The sequence below is a fragment of the Herpailurus yagouaroundi genome, unplaced genomic scaffold (genome assembly GCF_014898765.1).
Source record: "Herpailurus yagouaroundi ecotype Mexico unplaced genomic scaffold, PumYag 210, whole genome shotgun sequence".
NCBI lineage: Eukaryota > Metazoa > Chordata > Mammalia > Carnivora > Felidae > Herpailurus > Herpailurus yagouaroundi.
This window is the reverse complement of record NW_024412441.1, coordinates 7,777,163-7,797,895: the sequence shown is the minus strand read 5'-3', so window position 1 is coordinate 7,797,895 and position 20,733 is coordinate 7,777,163. Positions and strand designations below refer to the sequence as shown.

The 20,733-nt window shown below is 34.9% G+C and overlaps 1 long non-coding RNA gene across 1 annotated transcript in view; it reads left to right on the top strand.

The window, feature by feature from the left end:
- LOC121016296 (uncharacterized) overlaps nucleotides 1–8,519 on the top strand; it is an 887,083-nt gene extending 878,564 nt beyond the window's left edge. Inside the window, exon 6 of the long non-coding RNA XR_005784209.1 lies at nucleotides 8,464–8,519. This is a non-coding gene — a long non-coding RNA (uncharacterized LOC121016296). The remainder of the gene's footprint in view (nucleotides 1–8,463) is intronic.
- The last annotated feature ends 12,214 nt before the right edge of the window (nucleotides 8,520–20,733 follow it).

Here is a 20,733-nt window from a genome sequence, read left to right as displayed (position 1 = left end):
TCCCTTGATACTTAGAATAAAATAGAAACTCCAAAACTCCTTATCATGCTCCACAAAACTGTACATAATCTGCCCCCTATTATCTCTCTGACCTGATCTACTACCCTTCCCCTCAATCTACCCTGACCCCATATGGTATGTATGCCATTAGACATTTAAACTTAGAGTTATACAAAATCACTTACGCTCAGAGTATGAATCTGCTGTTGACATCAATATAATTCATGTACAAGGGAAATGTGCCAGGTAACTTTTTGTTGACTGAGGAAAGATACATCAGAAATAGTACTGATCAGCATCTACTATGTATACAGCATGGAATAATATTACTAAGGGAAGAAATAGTTTTTCCTGAATGTCATTCCGTACACAGCCTTTTCAAAGAACAGGTTTTGGTCCATTGTTCCTAATTCAGTATTAAAGGAAATAGCATAGACACAAATAGAATTAAATTGAAGCCACTGAGTCTATGACATTTCAGTGGCTTTGGAAAAAATAAACATCAATGCACAACTCTGCTGGTCAACACTGGATTATAATGGCTGTTGAGTGGAAATGTACTTAAATGAACTTTTTACAAAATAGAGAAAAAATAGTATTCCTTCATTACAGCAATAATTTAAAAAATTCTATTACTTTATATGACTTGATTAGGTAGCATACTTCAGTAATATATTCAGAATATTTAGTAGGTTGAACCTAAGGTTTCTAAAATATTATGATTTTGTAATATGTTGAAAATAAGATACTTTCTTAAAAAGACAAATCTGTGATATGAATGGCTCAATCTAAGATAATTTCATTCCTTCCTAACACTTGCTTTGTTTCACCCATTGGGAAAAGAAGATGATAGTGCATTCTTGGGCATATTTTTTTAGGCAAAACCAAACATTTCAAAAGAGTGTGAAATTTTCCAAAGCTGAATGAAACCAATGCTATCATTCACCATCTATTCTAAGAAACGTTCAATCTTTCTGCTTTCAAAGGTGATATGTTCATTTTGAGCATTTAACCCAAAGCTGAGGTCTTTGCTTACAAATCTCCCCATAATTTTTAGGTTTATATTCTATCCTAAAAGTTGAACTATCTGACAGTGCCACCTTATGACAGTCGCCTTTTTCGATGATCTCTAATACTTAGTGTTTTCTAATGTAGAAGAATAAAAGGAGTAAGAGAAAAAAACATCTGGATGTGAAATGTGATCTATGGCTTCAGGTAGCTATAATTTAATAAATAATATATACATTATTCAATGACTCAAATATCATCCCAGTAACTAAATAAAAATTATTTTTATTTTATAAATATTATGCATGTATTTTTATTGCTCTAAACTTGATTTTTTTTAATTTATCCAAAATTGGTGATTTGGTTGTATATTAAAACATACACTATGACCATTATTTAGTCTATAGATAGAAGTTTAAGAAATATTTTTCTAGATTCTAAGCCAATTTTGTGATTTCATCCAAATTTGTTAATTCCTTTTAGAAGGACTTACTAGCACAATAATTTTCATCACAGTAAATTAATTGCTCAAAAAAATGAGTGCCTAGAAAACACTGAATGTTTTAAATTTTTATTCTAAAATCTCCCACTTCCTTCACTTTTTCCTTACTGTTTTTCATGGCTACCTGCCATACATTCTCACTGAGATATTAGTTCAGTAACTTCTCATCCATTTGAAGCACAGTTGCTTACCTGCCCAACTTCCTACCTTTGTTTGTATTCTCTGAATTCCAGACGGTCTTCCTCTCATGTATTTTCCCAAAATGGCTATAGCAGTATTTCCAGTCCCACATGCTTCCTAGAACCTTGTCACTCCCCACCAAGAGTTAAAGTTTATTTTTTTCGGTCCTTAAACGTGCTTAGAATTTTATTACTGCCTCAATGAATAAAATGTGCCATAAATAATGCTGAATGACTTCCAAAGCTAAGTCATAAAAGATTATTTGGTTTCGACCCACTCTTGTTTTTGGATGCTTGCTCTTAGAGCTCATTCACCAATGTCTGAAAAAGTCCAAACTAGCTCATACTGAAAGACCACACACACACACACACACACACACACAAAAAACCCACCTGGCAAAGATTGAGACCCCAGGCAATAGTTACCATCCAACACTAAACTTGTGATTGAGAAATTTGTTAGTTGATTCTCGGCCTTAACTTTTGAGCTGCCCCGACTAACATAAAGTAAAATAGGAATGAACTATCCCATGAAGTCTTATGTAAACTGCAGTCTCATGAGCAAAAGGAATGTTGTCATTGTTTGAAGTCACTGAATTTGGGGGGTTGGTTATGCAGCCATATCTGGAACACAACCAAGAGGTAGCTTGAACTAAGAAACTTAATAAACCCAAGCCCTTACCAACCTACAATAGAATTAACTATTACTGCTGGTACTGGAAAGACAACACCCTGCATAATAACCAGAAAAAGACATAATGATGTAATTAAAATACTCCACGCATGACAATCAACACTTAGCTTATACTTGACATAAAAAGAAAATTCACACAGTAAAATTGGTTTAGCCAAGTACTGAGCATCATGTAAATCAATGGCATTTTCATCAAGAAGTCTTTGACTCCATTCCTTGATGGGCAAAGTTGGTTGCAAGAGATAAATAAGGCTGACATGGATAGACAAGTTCCACAAAGAAAATCTGCCAACATTTTTCTCAACTGTTTTTACACAACACTAGTCATGCAGCCTAGCCAGGTCTGTGTGTCAATTCACACAGTTGCAGTTCATAAATCAGGTATTGTAAATTTAGTAAAGGCAACAACCAGATGCTGATATTGTTAACATTTTATATTTATATTAACTTTTAACTCCTGGAACAGTATCACAATAAGTTAAGTTCATCTTCTAAGGCATTCCTGGATCTGGGGAGGAATATGATCAAGACTATTGTTAACCCATTCACACCCATATGTACACACACACACACACACACACACAGGAAAATTTTCTCCAATATGAAAAAAATGTCAATACCATATACTGTATATATGAACACCACAAATCACAAATTTAAAAATTCAGATTAGGGGCATCTGTGTGGCTCAGTCAGTTAAGCGTCTGACTTTGGCTCAGGTCATGAACTCGTGGTTCCTGAGTTTGAGCCCCGCATAGAGCTCTGCGCTGTCAGCTCAGAGCCTGGAGACTGCTTCGGATTCTGTGTCTCCCTCTCTCTCCGTTCCTCCCCTACTTGTACTCTCTCTCTCTCTCTCAAAAATAAATAAAGATTTAATTTTTTTAAAAAAATCTCAGATTAGACAAAATGAAAAGACATAGGAATGTGTCCCAGGGGCGACTGGGTGGCGCAGTCGGTTAAGCGTCCGACTTCAGCCAGGTCACGATCTCGCGGTCCGTGAGTTCAAGCCCCGCGTCAGGCTCTGGGCTGATGGCTCAGAGCCTGGAGCCTGTTTCTGATTCTGTGTCTCCCTCTCTCTCTGCCCCTCCCCCGTTCATGCACTGTCTCTCTCTATCCCAAAAATAAATAAAACGTTGAAAAAAAAATTTTTTTTAAAAAAAGGAATGTGTCCCAAATGAAGGAACAATACAAAATCACTCACACACACACACACACACACACACACACACACACACACACAAACTAAATAAAACAGAAATAAGCAAAATACCTTATAAAGACCTCAAAATAATGTCCATAATGACATTGATGTCACTTGAGGAAATTGAAAGAATTCACTGAGAACTTAAAAACAAAGGAAAGAAAATATTAAAAAGAACCAGTCAGAGCAGGAAAATGCAATAATTGAAATGAAAAATACACTAGAGAGAATCAACAGAAGATTAGAGGATGTAGGAAAACAAATCAGTAATTGGGAGACAAGGCAATGGAAGGCAACCAAGATGACCAACAAAGCAAAACAAGAATAGTAAAATGTGAGAATGGATTATGGAACTCTGTGACATCATCAAGTATACATTCATTTTATAGAAATCCCAGAAAGAGAAGAGAGAAAAAGGGAGGCAGAAAATTTATTTGAAGGAATAAAAGCTGAAAACTTCCCTAATCTGAGGAAGTAAACATACACCCAGGTCCAGAAAAAGATGAATTCAAGGAGGTCCACACCAAGATACCTAATAATTAAAATGATAAAATGTAACGATAAAGAGAGAATCTTAACAGCACAAGAGAAAAGAAAAGACATACATTCAAGGAAAACCCCCATAAGGCTAGCAGTTAATTTTTCAGCAAAAATTTTTGCAGACCAGAAGGCAGTATCATGATATACTCAAAATGCTAAAAAGAAAAAACCCGTAATCAAGAATTCTGTACTAGCAAGGTTATCATTTAGAATTGAAGGAGAGATGAACAGTTTCCCAGACAAACATAAGTTAAAGGTTATCACTACTAAATCAGCCTTACCAAAAAAAAAAAAAAAAAAGTTAAAAGGAAAATTTTAACCACAAAGAAAAGACTGTAACTAGAAGTAAGAAGATTATGAAAAGAAAAAATATCACAGATAGAAGCTAAAATATAATAAAGGCATTAGATCAATTACTTATCAAGCCAGTTTAGAGATTAAAACACATAATTAGAAAAACCCATTTTATATGAAAATTAGATACACGGAATAAAAAGACAAAACATATGACATATACACAAAACATTGACAGTGGAGGAATAATTTAATAATTTTATGATATGTTTGAACTTATGTGACCATCAACTTTTTTTTTTAATGTGTATTTATTCAGAAAGAGTGAGGGGGTGGGGAAGAGCAGAGAGAGAGGGAGAGAGAGAGAAACCGAAGCAGGCTCTGTGCTTTAAGTGCAGAGCCCGATGCAGAGTTCCATCTCATGACTGTGAGAAAATGATCTGAGCCGAAATCAAGAGTAGGACATTCAACCAACTGAGCCAGCCAAGCACCCTGATCATCAACTTTTATATACTACTATTACATCGGATCTTTTTTGTGAACCAAGTGGTAACCACAAATCAAAAGCCTGTAATAGATGCACACACAAAAAAAAAATAATAATGAGAAAGGAATCCAAGTATAAAACTAAAGAAAACTGTCAAACCATATGGGAAGAAAGCAACAGAGTAAAGAATCAGAAAACTACAAATGTAATAAAAAAAAACAATACACAAAATTCCAGTAAGTACATATCTATTAATAATTACTATAAATGCAGGGGTGCCTGGGTAGCTTAGTTGGTTAAGCATCCAGCTTCGGCTCAGGTCATGATCTTGCAGTTAGTGAGTTCAAGCCCCGCATCAGGCTCTGTGCTGACAGCTCAGACCCTGGACCCTGCTTCAGATTCTGTATCTCCCTTCCTCTCTGCCTGCCCCCCCCCCCGCCCCACTCATGCTCTCTCTCTCTCTCTCTCTCTCTCTCTCTCTCAAGAATAAATAAACATTAAAATTTTTTAAAAATAATAATAATAATTACTATAAATGCAAATGGACAAAGTATCTCAAACACAAGGCATGCAGTGTCTGAATGGGTCAAAAACAAAAACCAAAAAACAAGACCCAGCTATGTGACATTGTGCTGCCTGTAAGAGATCCACTTCAGACCTAAATACATATAGAGACTGAAAATTAAGGGATGGAAAGGGATATTCCATGCAAATTAAAGCAAACAAAAAAAAAATCAGGCAAAATAGTCTTTAAAACAAAGACTGTAATGAGAGACAAAGAAGGGCATTACATAATGATAAATGGATCAGTCCAACAAAAGAATCTAAGAGTTGTAAATATCTAGGCACCCAACACAGGAACACCTAAATACATAAAGCAAATATTGACATATGGGGGGAAAATGACAGTACTTTGTAATAGTAGCAGACTTTAACACCCTACTTGCATCAAATGAATAGATCATCCCAACAGAAAATCATAAGGAAATAATTGCTTGTTCCCTTGAAACAATGAAACACAATGAAATACAATGAAAAACAATGAAATACAGCCACATTAGACCTGATGGGCTTAACACATATATATAAGAACAGTTCATCAAAAAATAGCAGATACACATTCTTTTGAAGTGCACATGGAACATTCTCCACAATAGTTAACATGTTAGGTCATAGAACAAGTCTCAATAAATTTAGTAAGATTGAAACCATATCAAGCATTTTTTCCAACCACAATGGTATGAAACTAGAAATCGATTACAAGAAAAGTTCCAGGAAAAAACACAACATATGGAGGCTAAACAACAGATGGGTCAACCAAGAAATCAAAGAGGAAATTTTTTTTTAAAGTACATGGAGAGAAATGAAAATGAAAACACAATAGTCCAAAATCTTTGGGATGCAGCAAAAGCAATCCTAGAGGGAAATTTATAGTGATACAGGCCTATATCAAGAAATAAGAAAAGCTGGGGCGCCTGAGTGGCTCAGTCAGTTAAGTGCCAGACTTCGGCTCAGGTCATGATCTTCACAGCTTGTGGGTTTGAGCCCCACATCAGGCTCTGTGCTGACAGCCTGGAGCCTACTTCAGATTCTGTGTCTCCCTCTCTCTCTGCCCCTTCTCAGCTCACATTCTCTCTCAAAAATAAACAAATGTTACCAAAAAAAAATTTTTTAAAGAAACAAGAAAAGCTTCAAATAAACAATCTCAACTTACACCTAAAGGAACTAGAAAAAGAAGTAAAAACAAAGCCAAAAAAAAAAAAAACAGAAAACAAAAACAAAAAAGAAACATAAAAATAAATCAATGAAATTAACAGCTAGTTCTTTGAAAAGATCATCAAAATTGATAAACCTTTAGCCACACTCATGAAGAAAGAGAAAACTCAAGTAAATAAAACCAGAAATGAAGAAGTAACAACTGACACCACAGAAATATGAAGAATTATATCAATACTGTGAAGAATTATAGGGCAACAAATTAGACAACCTAGAAATGAATAAAATTTCTAGAAACATATAATCTTCCATTACTGAATCAGGAAGAAACAGAAAATTTCAACATACCATTTACTAGTAACAAAATTGAATAAGTAATCAACAAACTCCCAACAAACAGAGAAGTTGAGGACCAGATGGCTTTACATGTGAATTCCACAAAACCTTTCAAAAAGAGTTCATACTTTTCTTCCCAAACTATTCCAAACAAATAGAAGAAGGAGGGAAATTTCCAAATTTGTTCTATAAGGCCAGCAGTACCCTGATCCCAAAACCATATAAAAACCCTACCAAAAAAAAAGACAACTATAAGTCACAAGCTTGATGAACACATATGTAAAAATCCTCAATGAAATATTAGCAAACCAAATTCAACAATACATTAAAAAAAATAATTCACCACAATCATGTGAGATTTACTCCAGGGATGCAAGCATAGTTCAAAGTTCATAAATCAATCAATGTGATACTTCACATTAACAAAAGAAAGCATAAAAACTGAGTGAACATCTCAATAGATACAGAAGAAACATTTACAAAGTATAACATCTATTCATGACAAAAAAAACTCTCAACAAGATGAGTTTAGAGGAAACACACCTCAAATAATAAAGACCATATATGAAAATCCCACAGCTAACCTCATCCTGAATAGTAAAAAAAATAAATAAATAATTAAAAAAAGAGGTTTTCCCTAAGATCCTCTAAGATCAGGAGCAAGACAAGGATGTCCATTCTCACCACTTTTATTCAACATAGTACTGGTAGTTCTAGCTGCAGCAATTAAGGGGAAAAAAAGATATAAAAGATATCAAAATTGGTAAGAAAAAGTAAAACTGTTTTTTCTATATTCTGTATAGAAGCACCTTATCAGATATATAATTTGAAATCATCTTCTCATATTATCTGAACTGCATATTTGCTTTCATGGTAGCATTTGAGCAAAGTTTTTCATTTTAATAAAGTCCAATTTATCCATTTATCTTTTGTTGCTTGTGTTTTGATGTCTTATCTAAAATACCATTTCCTAACTGCAGGTTGTAAATACACTAGCCCTTCTTCTAAAAGTTGTATAGTTTAAACTCTAATATTTAGGCTCATGCTCCATTTTGAGTTAATTTTTTGTGTCTATGATGAAGAGGCCAACTACATTCTTTTGCATGTGGATTTCCACTTATTCCAGCATCATTTGTTGTAAAGATTATTCTTTCCTCATTGAATGTTCTTGGTATCTTTGTTGAAATTAATTGATCCTAAATGTAAGGATTTCTCTCTAGACTCTCAATTCTGTTCCATTGATCTACATGTCTATTTACCTTAGATCCTAGTACCATATTGTCATGATAGTCCCATATTGATAGTACCATACTGCCTTAATTACTGTAGCTTTATAAGTTTTGAAATCAGAAAATGTGAGTATGCCCACTTTGTCCTTCTTTTTCAAGAATGTTTTGACTAATCTGGGCCTCTGAATTTCCATATGAATTTTAGGATTAGCTTGTCAATTTATATGCTCCCCCTCCTCTGACCAAGGCAAAAACGGTATGCCTTTTTTTTTTATAGGTATGCCATTGTATCTGAAGGGAAAAATTGGCATCTTATCAACATTAAGTCTTCCAGTCTATGATCATGCTATCTTCTTTAAGTCTTCTTTAATTTCTTTCAGGAATGTTTAGGAATTTATTAAAGTATAAATCTTGCACTTCTTTTGTTAAATTTATTTCTAAGCATTTTACTATTTTTGATACCATTATGAATGGAATTGTTCTTTTTATCTCATTTTCAGATTTTTCATTGCTAGGCTATAAAAATAGAACTGATTCATGTATGTTGAATGTGTGTCTTGCAAAGTTGGTGCAGTCATTGATTAGTTCTAATAGTTTTTGGTGAAGTTCTTAATGTGTTCTTATATACTATCATGTTATTTGCAAAGAGATAATTTTACTTCTTTTATAATTTGTATACTAGACACATATTTGGACAAGTTCGTTTGTAGGAGTGTGTTTTTATTTCTTTTGCATAAATACTTAAAAGCTGATTGCTAATTTATACAACGAATTTGTTTATAAGATGTTGCCAAACTAATTTCTAAAAATACCCGTTTTTAATTCTATACCTGCAATGTATAAGAGTTCCAGTTGCTCCATGTATTCACCAATACTTGGTACTGTTGTTTTGTTGCTGTTTGTCATTCCAATGGCTGTTTATATTGATGTCTTTTTGTAACTTTAATGTTAATTTCCCTGATGATCAATAATGTTGAATTTTTTTTAATGGACACATTATCATTTTTACAGCATCCTTTGTGAAATGTCTGCTCAAGTCTTTCGCTCATTTTTAATTATGTTGTTAACTTTTTATTATTGCATTGTAGGAAATTTTTATATATTTATGATATATGTTCCTGGCCATATTTATGTATTGTGGATACTTTCTCCTAATTTTTGGCTTTCATGTTCATTTTCTTGATAATGCAAACTTTTTAAATATTTACAAAGTCCAATTTATCACTTTTAAAGACTAGTGCTTTCTGAGTCCTGTTCAGAAAATTTCTAAGGCTTAAATTATTCTCCTATGTTTCATTTTATAAGTTGTATAGTTTTGCACTTTGTGTTTAGGTGTATGATTCATATCACATTAATCCTTATATGAGATTGAGATTGTGGTTTTTATTTTTCCATTTGGATATCTAGTTGTTCCCTCATTATTTGTTAAATAAACTGTTCTTGGGGTGCCTGGGTGGCTCCGTCGGTTGAGAGTCTGACTTTGGCTCAGGTCATGATCTCACAGATCTTGGTTCAAGCCCCGTATGGGTCTCTGTGCTGACAGCTCAGAGACTGGAGCCTGCTTCAGATTCTGTGTCTCCCTTTCTCTCTGCTCCTCCCATGCTTACACTCTGTCTCCCTCTAGAAAATAAATACAAAGCAATTAAAAATGTTTAAAAAATAAACAAACTGTTCTTTTCCACACAGTCATTTTGGCATAAATTCCAGACTCCATTTCATTTTCAATGATGTTTGATAGTTTTCATGTCAATACTATCTTAATCAGTGTAATTTTATAATAAATCTAAAATAAGGTAGAGGAAAATACTCAAACGTGGGTTTTTTTAATAGTTTCATATACTCTTGGTTTTCTGCATTTCAAAATAAATTTGAGAGTTTACTTGTCATTCAACAACAAAATATTGATCAGATTTTGACTGAGACTGTATAAATTTATAGATCAATTTGTATATAATTGATATCAACAATAATGAATTTTCCATGCCATAAATATATTTCCATTTATTTAGGTCTTCTTTAATTTCCCTCAACAGACATTTGTCATTTTCAGTGTAAGTCTTCTACATCTTTAAATGTATCCCTAAATTTATTTTTATTATTTTTATTAGTATGATTTCTTTCCTAAAGACCCAAAGGGATTCAGCAAAGATTTCCAGTTTCTTTACTAAGTAACACCCTCTCTTCCGGTATTCTGCCCATAAATTCCAAATGTCTCAGCAACCCTGACTCTGATTTTTGTCTTGTTACCTTATTAAGACACTGAACCCTATTTGGACTCTACTGCCTCATGCCACAGTTGGGAAACTGACTCCAGGCAAAAGTTAGGCTAATCTTATGTGATTATATTCCCTCAGGGGTCAAAGTCCTGTACTGCTTGTTGATCAGTATCTGAAAACAGTTATTTCATACACTTTGTCCAATTTTCTAGTTGTAATGATGGTAGGGCTCAGTTTAGTACTAGATTCTTTATCATGGCCAGTGGCAGAAATCCATCAGGTTGTTTATTTACTTTGATTTTTTTATTTAAATTTTTAATTAACTAATTCAATCTCATAGTTCAAAATTTAAGTATTATAAAGAGTACCAAGTATTATAAAGAGTACCAATACATGCTGGTTTGTTCAGCATGTATGCCAACAGGATGGAAAACTTAAGACTACATTTCAATATACCCTTAAGTCTGGGGTTGTAGATGTGAATTACATTCCACCAATCGGATATGCTTTTATGGAAAGTGCATTTGAAGTTGTGCTATGTGAGCATAGAGATAGCATCAAAGTTTTCGTGGTGGAAATAGTAGTGGTCTCACGTGTAGATTGCAGCTAAGGCAAGGATGGCCTATAGCCAGCAGTTTGTCTACCACTTCCTGATTTCTGGACTGAAACTAAATTGGTTTGAATCTGCAGTCAGAAGTTAAATGAGCAGTTTTCTGATTCCTCAGTTTCCTGACAGAGGAAAATGTAATATTTCTCTTAATAGTCTTAGTGCTTTTCAGGGAGTTTCTTCTAAAGGTCTACCCTCGAGTCCACCAAAGTGTTTTTTTTAAATGTTGACAATCTGCAGCAAACCCAAATGACAGCCTGATTTCTCCTCAGATTATTTTTCTGCATCTTGTTCATTCACTGTATGTCTCAGATAGGCAAGGAAAATAATAAATGGTGTAAGAAATACCAATTTTCGGGGCGCCTGGGTGGCTTAGTCGGTTGAGCGTCCAACTTCGGCTCAGGTCATGATCTCACGGTCTGTGAGTTTGAGCCCGCGTAGGGCTCTGTGCTGACCGCTCAGAGCCTGGAGCCTGTTTCAGATTCTGTGTCTCCCTCTCTCTCTGACCCTCCCCCATTCATGCTCTGTCTTTCTCTGTCTCAAAAATAAATAAACATTAAAAAAAATTTTTAAAAAAAAGAAATACTAATTTTCCCCCAATTTCATGACAATTGCTAAATACTATCATTTCATAAGCATGATCTGTTAAGCTCATGATATAGGAAAAAAAAAACCAGTAAGATGAATTACAACAAGCCCAAGTAGATGAAACCTTTCGTAAATTTATAAATAGGTTTAATTTAATATTCCAAGGAAATTGATATGACCATTATCTAGTAATGGTATATTTAATTTCTGGATTTATAGAAGCCCAACCTCACAGAAGAGTTGATCTCATTGCAATAACAAAATTATTTCCTGTTTCTATTTACATTATTCTGAATCATCCTACAGATCAAGTCAGAAAAAAAATGAGCCAATTCTTTAATATAAAAAAATTCCTGTATGATCCACATCATTCTCACATTGCAAGAGCAGTTGAGAGGGGAAAAAGTGGATTTTAATGAAAACAATGTCTAAAATTTCTGACAAGTTTAACTTGGTCTGAAGATCTGATTTGCACAAATCTTCACGAAAAGGCCATATCAACTTGGAAAACTAAATTCAAAAATAATTCAAGCAGACCCAAAAGGTTTTTTGCATCCAACTAAAATCTTTCCATTTCAGTTGTTGATAATCATAGTCTTTATATAGTGAAGCTTTCATAAATACTGTTCAGCCTTATCATTTGCAGACCAAATCTGCCTTTGCAGAGTCACATCCATCAAAGTCCCCAAATCTAACCTAGACATTGAGTCCAAATAAGGAATATGCATAAAGTTTCATTTGACCCTTTCTGAATCAGACCATACCAGGTCTTGTTCTTAACAACTCACATTGTCATTAATTGCCACGTTAGAGAAACATACACACTCACAGTCCACTGCAGAGAAAGTTCCCACCCAAGTCTACATATAATGTGTGGACAGACACTTATTTCTCATCATGAAGTCAACATAGTAACACTGACAACAAAACAGTGGAAACGCTCCTCTACAGTTTGCTTAGATGGAAATCTTATCTCTTCTTGGAAAGGCAGCATTTGAAAGGGGTACACTGTGAATTTCACCTTTGGTAAATGAATGACATCTTTCATAATATACTGGTCTTTTAGGATTAAGATGGTGTTCAATGGAATGAAAAACCAGACAACAGAAACATGAAAAATAGGCCAAACATACTATGTGTAGAATAGACCAAACAATGCTGAGTAATCTTTGTTGGTTAAAAGTTTCAAGTACTTGATTGCATTTACATATATTATCCTACTGTAGCTTAGATTATAAGCTTTCCCTGTTACTTTGTTTTCTAACATCTCTCCTGATATGTCCCAGCCAAGTGGTATTATTTGACTACAAACAACCCACATCTCGAAACTGGGCTGAGTTGGTCCAGAACACTAGACTCAAACTGCTATCTTGCTCATTCTATTATTAAAAGTATTATTCAACCATATTTATATTCTTTTATTAACTTGACTATACTCCCCAAAACTGTCCAGAGTGGACCTTCAATAAAGCAAGCTTCTCACAAACCTGGCGCTCAAGTCTCATTTCAAAATATATAAATAAGTTTAAATAAAAATCTACAAACTTGGAATGGACTCAAATTATTGTTAATTTTGATCAAAACATAGTAGATCCCAACAAAGCAAGTTAAATAAATAATCTGAACAAAATCATAAACTTCCCAGGTATATTCTTCCTATCTCTGCTCACAACTGAAAGGGAACAGAAGAGCAACTTCTGGGGCACCTGGGTGGCTCAGTTGGTTAAGCCACCAACTTTGGCTCAGGTCATGCTCTCAGGTTCACAAGTTCAAGCCCTGCATTGGACTCTGTTGTCAGCACAGAGCCCACTTTGGATTCTCTGTCCTCCTCCGCTGCTCACACTCTCTCTCATTCTTAATTTTTTTACTTATTTTTATTTTTATTATTTAAAATAAATAAACATTAAAAAAAAAAAGAAAGAAAGAAATAGAACTTCTTGCTCAGCCTGACTCAGGTGCCCATTGCCCAACCAGTGGAGATCGAGGCATGTACCTCCTCAGTGTTCCAGTCATACTGCTAACTTTGGTCCAAATTCATCTGGATTCCTTAAATGTCTTATTTCAAAATACATGTCCCATTCATGTTCAGACTAGGACTCATAATGAGCTCTACCAACTGAGAATTTCAGAATAGCAGTACAGTTGTAAATACTTTGATAGAATAACTGCCCTCACATAAAATGTAATATTTTACATAATATGTTTATATATAGCCAGATGCAAAGGTGATAGAATATGCGTAATCTAAATTTAGAAAATCTGTCACTGTCCAAACATCAGACCATAATAGGACCCTGATAACTGTTAGTGTACCCCCTACAAAATACATCCTTTATGTGGCTGACCTCAATATCTTGCATGAAAAGATTATGCATGCAATTGTTCTTTGGAATCCTCACATCAAAAGGTACCTCCAGTTTAAAAAATAATAATGTAAACATTCTGGTGTAGCGTTATGGTGGGATTGAACTATGTCTCTGGGCTGGGGTACAAGGAATACAGCTGGATATACAAATTAGGTCTCTTACTGAAAAGAGGATAATCCCATAAAGGAGATTGAGGGGTCTTCCCAAGAGAAATGACTGACCTAAAGATATATATATTGAGATTAAAATTTAGATACTCCTTAACAAAATAGCTTGGTTACTCTGACCCACAAGATTCACCCTACAAATCTAAATTTTTTTTAATGCTTATTTATTTTTGGGAGAGACAGAGACCGAGCACAAGCAGGGGAGGGGTGGAGAGAGAGGGAGACACAGAATCCAAAGCGGGCTCCAGGCTCTGAGCTGTCAGCACAGAGCCTTACACGGAGCTCAAACTCACCAACTGTGAGATCATGACCTGAGCTGAAATCAGACACTTAACTGATTGAGCTACCCAGGCACCCCACACAAGACTCACTCTATAAGAAATACATCTATCATCCACCCTTGCCCAAACAGTGAGCTTTCCATTCTTAAATGTCAATGGAAACTAGAATCAGGAGACATTTGAGGCACACTTCTCACATAAGGCAGAAACTAAAAACAAACAAACAAAAATAACAGTGATGACACAAAGGCAGTGAAGACAGAAGAAAACTTAAAGGGCAAAACTAGTGTTATAGTCAGGAAAACAACACAATATGACTAAATGAGAGAGAAAGAGAGAAAGAGAAGAGTTAAAAACAAAGAAAGCTCCAAGAAATTTCAAAATATCATGGTAGATAATTATAAAACAAAATGAATTAAAATTTAAATGTAACACTGAGAAAGTCTCCCATAAAGAAAAATATGAAGACAATATTCAGAAATAGTGAAAAGATATGAATACAAAAGGATATCACAAGTAGTCCAATCTTCGAACAACAGGAGTTATAGAAAGAACAGAAAAAATAAGAGAACTTTTCAAGGAAGCAATTCAAGAAAGTTTCCCAGATCAGAAAGTCATGAGTTTATAGATTCAAAGAGCCAACAGAGTGACCCAAAGTATAAATTTTAAGAGACCTATATCAGGGCACATAATCGTGAAATATCAAGGCACTAGGAATAAAGGGAATATTCTCAAAGCTTGTAAAGAAAGGTTTAAATGTGCAAAGGATTAGGAATCAAAATGGCAAAAGAAGTTTTGGCAACAAAACTAGAAGCTGGAAGACAATGGAAAATCAACTTTAAACTGTGGAGAAAAAAAATATTTCCAACACATTTCCATAACAAATCAAGCCAGCTATCAAATTTGAGCACAGAATATAAATATTTTCAATTATGAGAGGCTTTCAACAAATTTATCTTCTCTGAATTTCTTAGAAAATTATTGGAGAGTATGTTCTATTCAAAAAAGTTGAATAAATCAATAATGATAAATATCTAATATCTAGGATACCAGGAATCTGTATCAAGCTCAAGTCAAAGGGGGTTGCTAGAATAATGAATGACAATGGTGTACAGAAAACCTCAAGAGCTCCAGGAAGAATGTACTCAAAAAAAAAAAAAAAAAAGTTCTGATAGATTTAGAATAAAGGTGTTATAGAGTTCTTTCCAGGAATTTATATTGAAAATAATTATGACTTCATAGAAATAAAATCAAATATTAAAAAAATCAAGAAATAGGAATAGGAACATATTATGTAATAGAGATATAATAAATAGAGATATAATAAATAGAAATATAAATTCCAGACCAAACATCTAAAACTGTTAGAAGTAATTACTTTTGTGGAATGAGCCTTGAGAGAAGAATTCTATAATTATTTAACGTTTATAAAATTATGTATTTTGGTAACCTTAAGAAAAGAATATTAACAGACATAACCTTTTTATAATGTTGTATTATTTATTTTTGAGGGACAGAGGGTGAGGGGGGAAGGGGCAGAGAGAGACAGACACAGAATCTGAAGCAGGCTCCAGGCTCTGAGCTGTCAGTACAGAGCCTGATGCAGGGCTCCAAATCACCAACCACAAGATCATGACCTGAGCAGAAGTCGGATGCTTAACCAACTGAACCACTCAGGCACTCCTAATGGATGCAATCTTTAAGGCTCATGTCTACTTCCTGAATATTATCTTATGGGGAAAAAATGAAGGCAAACACAAAAGTACACCTAAAGTCATGTTCCTTTTAGCATTATTTATTATAGGAGCAAACATAAAATAGTCAAAATATCCAGAAACAGGACAACAGTTCAATTTATTCTAGTATGTATTATTGAATAGCCATATTAAATATGAAACTGCGGATAAATTTTGTTATTGAACACTTCTCACTATGCATTAAGTAAAGATGCTATGCACATCATCCTATCTTTATAAGCAAGAAAAAGACAGGGCCTTTAATGAACAAAGACATTAATCATCATTAAATGTGAGTAGAAGAGGTATAGACTTCTTTCTTTTTTCAAGCAATTTTGTTTCTCTTTATCCTTACACTAGAAATAGGGTCATGGACTGGAAAATAATAATATCGTACAGCTCTTGTTGTTGAGAGATGAAGTCTATTTCCTCGAATCCAAGCTGGCCTGTGACTTGCTTTCACCAAGAGAATGTGGCAAAAGTAACATTGTGTCCCTTCTAAATCTAGGCCTTGTAGGGAGGAAAACTTTTTCTCTACCAATTTAAGGTGATTGGGGACCTGAGAATTAATTGACAACATACAGATTAACAAGAGAAAAATTTAACTCACATCCATGTGGGATCACTCCATAGGGAATGGATCATCTAAAGGTTTATATACCAGCTTTACAGGGGATGTTAGGGGAGATAGGGCTTCTTTGGGAAACATAAACACTTCTAGAGGAACCAAATGGAATATGGAAGCTTCTGATAATGTTTGTTTATGCAATTTCTCATCCCAGTGCTAATGGTCAGTTTCCTTCCTGGCTGGAAGCTCCCTCAGAGAGAGGATTTATGGCAGTTTCATTCTCAGAAAATTCTGTATTTAATCAGATGAGGCAGGCTTAGGAAAAGCTTCTTTCTGTATCTGCTATACCTCAGATTTCTTCAGTTTTAAGTAATTTTATACCATTTCAGGTCTCTTCAGCCTCAAGAGACTGTGAGTTTCTGCTGTCTTTTTCACTCTCTCATGCTTGCATGCTGGTCACCATGGGAACAAGCTTGGGCTAGCTTGCCAGAGAACAACATCAGATGGAGAGAACCCCAGTCATCCCAGCCAACCGAGCTGAGGAAACCAACTAGCCCCAGCTGCCGCAAGAGCTGAATTTAGACCCATGAGCCAAACCAGCTGTGCACAGTATGAAATACAAGGCCCAGATAAGAAAAATCACCAACTCAGCCTAGCCTAAATCGCCAACTATCTCATCATTGTTTTAAGCTACTAACTTTTTAGTAGTTTGCTGTAGCAAGAGACACTTGATAGAAAAAATGTATTATTTTTGAGACAATAAGGCAATAAATGATTTACTAGAAAACTACTGATTGTTTACTCACAAAAGCTAAATAGTCGATGACATGAAAAAGTTCATCTCAAAATATTGGGCAAGTAATGTATTAACATTTTCCCTGGTTGTCTCTATATTGAGAAGAGTAGAAATGATATTAAATTTAAAACCAATAAAAAGACCCTTTCTTTGTAATGCAATGCATTAATGTGAGGGCCTTACCATACCCACTGGGTATTACAGCGTCTTCACAAAAATCCCCCAAGATGGAATAGCCTTTCCATACAAATTAAGACAATGCATTTGAGAGCTTAAAGAAGATAAAAATCATAAGGGTAAAATCCTTAGATATTAAAAGAGGAAGTGATGGAGAAAAAAATATGGCAACCACATGCACTGGGTTTGCCTTCAACTGCTACAGACTCCAAGGGGTCATTACTGAGAAGAGCATTGTTACTCAGCCTCAGGTTTCATGCAGAGATTACTAGCCTATTTTTTATTTTTATTATTAGCACTATATACCTCAGCCATTACTGTTGTGTAGGATAGGACAAGTGGGTATACTGATGGAATTTTAAGCCTTTCCTAGATGCATCTGGCATTCAACATTGCCAGTTGGGATGGAAAACTAGATGAGAAAAGCAAGCCATTTCTCCTCCCTTGTGGTCACTTTGAATCACATTACTACTCAATCAAGATCTTAGGAACCAGTTGGTTGTTTAAAAAAATTAAAAGATTTAGTGAGTTTTCTCTTTCCTGATTCTGCAACAGGGATGCCAGGAAGCATAGTATGTACACAAAATGCACTGTATTGCAAAGTTTGTATTTTTGTACCTTGCCAGAGACACAGCATTGTTTTGTTTTGCCATTCATGTGTGTATGAGAGAGAGAGCTAGGGTTTTATTTTACAGATATTTATGGGATTAGTCCCAATCATTTCCATTTTAAGGCAGGGTGGTTGTTCCAAGTCTAGTTGTTCCCTGAAATGACATGCTACATCTTCTGGTGGTGAGGATGAGGCACTGTTAGCGATAAAGCTCCTTTCACAATAGAGAAAGGACCACATGGTAATTAGAAATTATACTGTATAGGGGCGCCTGGGTGGCGCAGTCGGTTAAGCATCCGACTTCAGCCAGGTCACGATCTCGCAGTCCGGGAGTTCGAGCCCCGCGTCAGGCTCTGGGCTGATGACTCAGAGCCTGGAGCCTGTTTCCGATTCTGTGTCTCCCTCTCTCTCTGCCCCTCCCCGTTCATGCTCTGTCTCTCTCTGTCCCAAAAATAAATAAACGTTGAAAAAAAAAATAAAAAAAAAAAAAAAAGAAATTATACTGTATCACAGTATGAAATACGAAACTGTATCTACCCTTTAATTATAACCTCTAAAGATTACACAGGGGTGTACAAAGGCTGTAAATGTTATTAAAAACATAAACATGGGGGTACCTGGGTGGTTTAGTCAGTTAAGCATCTGACTCCTGATTTTGGCTCAGGTCATGATTTCACATTTTGTGGGTTCAAGCCCCGCATCAGGCTCTATACTGATGGTGCAGAGCCTACATGGGATTCTCTTTCTCCCTTTCTCTCTGCACCCCCCCCAACCCAGCTCGCTCTCTCTTGCGCGTGCACAAAATAAACATTTTAAAAAACCATAAGTATGTTAATCTATTAGTGAATAAATTCACTTTAAAATTCTTATTGTTAATAGTGTTCATACAATATTTTCTTCAAAATAAAATTTTGAAGTATCCAATGATAGCAGTATACACTCTCTTAAATACTTAAATTAACTATTGTTAATTCCAACTTAATGTTTCAAATTACTGCTTTGAGACATATTGAAGGGCTTGGTGTTAACTTCTTTCTGATATTCTTACTCTTTTAGTCTATCCTAAAGTTCATAAAGAAGCACTGAAAATCCAAGGGGCTTGAATATGTACTACAGTAAGTTTCTCAAAGTACTTGCTTCATCTAGGTCTAGGAAAAGTCATGAATATTCAGGATATAAGGAAAATATATGTAAATTTTTTTAAAAATCAGATTAACATCTTGGGGTGCCTGGGTGACTCAATCGGTTAAGCGTCCAACTTCGGCCCAGGTCATGATCTCACAGTTCGTGGGTTCGAGCCCCACATGGGGCTCTGTGCTGACAGCTTAGAGCCTGGAGCCTGCTTTGGATTCTGTGTCTCCCTCTCACTCTGCCCCTTCTCAGCTCATGCTCGCACTCTGACTCTGTCAAAAATAAATAAACTTAAAAAAAAATTTAAATCCGATTAACATCTTGATGAAGCACGATTTTTTAAACTGTAAATTTCTGCTGTCTCAAGACTATAATATTCCTTCTGGGACCCAGGAGTAGTTTATAAAGCAATGATCTACAGAAAGGAATGACTTCCTATAAATGGGAAGTTTTTATTACAGAAATCAAGAGCTTTTAAAATTATTTCTACACATACTTTAACTTGTGGTGCTGATCACAAACATCTTTTTAAGCAGTTGTATCTTCTTTCTTAATTCTTTCACATTCAAGATCATGAATCATTTACTCCACATCACCTGTATGGAAGTCATTTCTTATGTTTTAAAAAGTCATGTTTGTAAAGTAATAGCAACTATTATTGAGGGTGAGAATTACCCCATCAGGCATGTTACATAATCCTCACAATAACATCTTGAGATAGTTTATTACTCTTACATTATATATACAATGTACATGAAAATTAAACCTCAGTAAAGTTAAATAATTCACCTAAGGACAAACAAGTAGTCAATGGCAAAACCAGATTTTAAAACATGTAAAACTCTAGAATGATTAAATTCCATCACTTCCATTGGACAACCTCTCATCTCTTTAAGTAGTTCAAATCCACAGATTCTGCATTAAATTGCACAGTTGAAGAAATTAATTCACCTTTGACCCCACAATTTGACTTCTCTCAATAAGGGAGATGAACTATGTCCTGGTGGCCTATGATAGTCCCATATCATGCCTATGATTCTTCTGTAATTATTAAACATGGCTTATTTCACTCTGAAGAGCATTCTATTTATGGTAAAAAAGTTAATGGTCACTCTACTCATGAGAGCTATTTTTTATGTTTCAATAACTGTGTGCAGCCTAGTGGAAATTAAATTCACAGAAAAACATTCTAGACTCATGTATTAACAGATATTGTTAAACGTCTATATTAGGAAAAGCAACCTACACATTTAATGAAATCCTTTTCAAAATATCAACAACATTTTTCACAGAGCTAGAGCAAA